This window comes from Eublepharis macularius, chromosome 2, assembly GCF_028583425.1.
Source record: "Eublepharis macularius isolate TG4126 chromosome 2, MPM_Emac_v1.0, whole genome shotgun sequence".
Taxonomy (NCBI): domain Eukaryota; kingdom Metazoa; phylum Chordata; class Lepidosauria; order Squamata; family Eublepharidae; genus Eublepharis; species Eublepharis macularius.
In genome coordinates this window covers 225,849,079-225,852,998 of record NC_072791.1, presented here as the reverse complement: position 1 = coordinate 225,852,998, position 3,920 = coordinate 225,849,079, and positions in this window count along the sequence as shown.

Genomic DNA, 3,920 nt, shown 5'->3' with positions numbered 1-3,920 from the left:
GAGGGGCAGGGGCATGAGGGTGGCACATTGGTGATGGTATGAGGCCACTTCCAAGAGAATCACAGCAATTATGTCCTCTCTAGGAATCATTGGAAACTCTATGGTTTTACCATAGAGTTTCCAAAGATTTCAAGACAGGAGTGACCTCACTTCTGGATTTTCCCTGGAAGTGATACGATGCCATAGGCCTGATAGCTATTTTTTAACGCCTGCCACTACAGGACTGGCAACCCTATTGGCCAAGGTCACCCAGTGAGCTTCCGTTACAGAGTGGGGATTTGAATCTGGATCACCCAGCTCCTAGTCCAGAACTCTGACTACAACAGACAGATTTGCCAACCTCCAGGTAGGGCTTGGAGATCTCCTAGAATGACAACTGATCTTCAGTTCCCCTGGAGGAAATGGCTGTCTTGGAGGATAGAGTTTATGGATTATAGCCCACTGATGTCCCTCCCCTCCTCAAACTTCACCCTGAAATGTCCAGGAATTTCCCAGCCAGGAGCTGGCAACCCTAACTACAGACGAGGCAGTGGGTGTCTTGAAACTGCTGCCTGGAAGCAGTCATGAGCCAAAGGAGCCAATAAACTGTAGATCAATTCAGGTCAGGCTGAGGAGCTGTTGATGAGGCCGGTTGAGCTTGGCGGAGACAGCCTGTTTGCAACGGGCTTGCTCTCTCCCTTAGGAGCTGGGGTTGCGTCAGTTTGTAGCAGTTCTAACAGAAAGGGAAATGCTAAAGTATCATCACTAAGAGGCCTCTTTGAGTCTATGAGTGTGAGCTCTATTACTGTCCCTTTAAGATATTGTTTTTTATTGTTATGTATATAAAGAAAATTTGAAGTGGCAAAATGGTTCCAGCCAGTCTGTGCCCAGGGAGCCAAAGGTCACAAGATCATGAGGAGTTAGTAGGGCTGCCAGTTCCCTCCTGCATCCTGGTAGCTGACAGGAGACCTGCTGTCTGGGTCGGGAGGTGCTTGCTGTAGATGTGCTGATATGGCCAGCGATGAACTGACGTACTGACGTAACTCCCCGTGCACCCAGAAGTAGGGTTATCAGGCCCCCCCCCCGGGGCCCAAGCGGGGCTGCAGAGAGCTGGGGAGGACAGCAGGGATCTCACCTTCTACGCACTCACATTTTTGGTATGATGTAGGAGCACTGGAGCATGTGCACATGCTTCTCCCCCCACCCCAGTGCTTGGTCAGGTGAGTGAGGCAGGGGGCAGTAGGTGGGGGCAGGAGGCTGGCAAGCCTAGCCAGAAATGAAGTTAGTACAGGGATGCTTCTACATTTTGCAGAAACTACAGTTTTACCGTACAGTCTTTGGGAAATGCCAGACTGTCCCTTCTCACTTCTGCTTTGCACCAGGGCAAAGCAGGCACACCAGATCTTTCCCTCCCAATTTTCCTTCCCCCCAATCTCTCCTTCTGGTGCTCAAGTCACTGGTAGGCATTAAAGAGAATTGCCTAGAGGCCTGCTATAGTGGAAGGCCTGGCATCTGGGGTTGCCAGGTCCCCTTACCCTCCTGGCGAGGGGGCGGACTTGGCATTTACCTTGAAGATCTTCTTGGCAGGACATGATGATGGGGCTCCTGGTGGGGCACAATGATGTCATTTCCAGAGCTGATGTCATTGCAGCTAGCAGCAGGCATGCTCTCACACTTCACAGGGGACAATTTGGGCCGCTGTAAATCACAGGAGTATGCCCGCCCCTGGGAACGATAACGTCATATAAGGAAATGATGTTGTTGCAACTGCCAGAAACATGCCTGCTGTGCACTGGCCCAGGAGATTTTTTTGCCTCCTTGGTAGCGGTGTGCCACCCCAAAAAATTCGGTTTTCCTACTTCTGGTTTACCTAGAGCAGGAAAAAAAATTGGGTAAATCCTCTCCCCCCCCACCTCTCTCACTCCCCTCTTCTCCCTCCCATCAATTGAAAGCCATGGAAAGAGAGCTCTTTGAAGCTTCTTCCCTCTTGCCGCAGAAAGGGAAAAGGGCTTCACAGAGCTTCCCGAAGCAACCTGAATCGCTTTGGGTTGCTCTGCTTTGGGTTTCCCGAATCGGGCCAGCTCTGTTGGAGCCAATTTAGGAATCACAGATCTACCTGAATCAGGTTTGATTCGGGGTTGATTTGGGTTTCTGAAACTCGAAGCGCACATCCCTACTCCTGGGCTTCCCCCCCACACCAGCCAAGTGAGAGGCAGCAGGGGGCAGAGGCTGGGCGCAGGGGATCCCCTGCCTCCATTGGGGGACCTGGTAGCCCTACTAGCATCTCTCGCAGTGAGTGAAGTTGATACTGCAAGAGCTCACTACTTAGTCTGTCCGGCCAGCGGAAGGACAGCATGATTCAGGAAGGAAGCGCTCCTACCTTTTCAGGCCCCAAACAGGAAGAAGCTGCAAAGCAGAATTAACTTTTAGGAGGTATTACAGAAGAATGGGGTTTTCACTGCTTCAGTATCTTAAAAGCACGGACCTGTAAGTCAGTCTGGCCTAAGGATGCAAACTCCAGACTGGGAAACTTGGAGGTACAGGTTCAGGGACCTCTAGGGAGGTCATGGTTCAGAGAGGCTGGAGCTCAGCAAAGTAAAATGCAATAGAGTTTGCCCTTCAAAACAGCTGTTTTCTCCAGAGGAACTGATCTCTGTAGTCTGGAGAGCAGTTGTACTTCTGAGAGATCTCCAGGTCCCACGTGGAGGCTGGCAACCCCAGTTTGGGCCACAGCGGACAGGAGACACTGGGCAGCCTGGAAGGAGATGAGATGTAACTTGATTTCTTCATCGCCTCAAGAGAAAAGGGAAGCCTCCAATTCTTATAGGATTGCCAACAGCAGCCTGGACAGTTCCTGGTGATTTGGGGAGAGGTGCCTGTGGAGGTGGGAATTTGTGGAGGGAGCTCAGCTAGAATTGATGGTACACCATAGAGCTTACCCTCTGAAACTACCATTTTCTCCTGCCAAATTGATCTCTGTTGTCTGGGGAGCAGCTGTAATTCTGGGAGAACTCCAGGCCCTAACTGGAGGTTGACGTCAGGTGCAGTCCCTGCAGAACATTATGGGGGGAAAGAGGACCTTCCTGTCCTCATGTAGACAGTTCGGTCTTTTTCTTTGCTTTGTTGGCAGGGTTGCTAACCTTCCAGTGTGTGTGTGTGGCGGGGGGGGGGGGAGATTAAGGAATAAGGCTGCTTGAATGTGGAGGCTCAGTGAAAATGGGGGTTTGATGGTATGCTGTTTACGTGCAATCATATGAGATTTGTTTGGGATGCGGCTACACACTTGATGAAGATCTTGGCAGAAACGGGATTTACAATCAGCTGGCTCCCCTTTGTGCCTTTTGCAATTGACAAACACTCACCCTTGGACTGTTTCTGGGGAGTTGTTTTGTGCAGAAGACAGCAATTTATTGAAGTGCCTATCTTGTGCAAGCCTTTAAAAAATTGTTTGGCTGCACATAATTTTGTGAATCTCAATTGGTTATGATAACGTTAGCAGTTTTTGAATAGGTGTATGATGAGAAGGCAATTTTGTATATTTACACAAAGAAGTATATAGATATAGTTGTATTTCCTAAAAGAACTTTGATTAAATTGTAGTCGTAGTTAAATTACCACAGTGGTTATTCCTTAACCTTCTCTCCTTTGTACCGTGATTTCTCTCCTTTTTTTTAACTTTCAAGTGGGGCCTGCAGACGTCCCAGAATTACAGCTGATCTCCACTGGGTGACTTGGCTGTTAGTGTATAAAATGACTGTCAGAAAAACCGAACAAAGGCCATTTCCAGATGACTTACCTGGCTCCGGAACATTGCGCCATCTTGCGAGGAAAACGCGAAATATCGCATTTTCTCGCGTGAGTTTTGCGCGACGTCGCATGACGTCACGCAAAACTCGCGCGAGAAAACGCGATATTTCGCGTTTTCCTCACAAGTTGGCGCA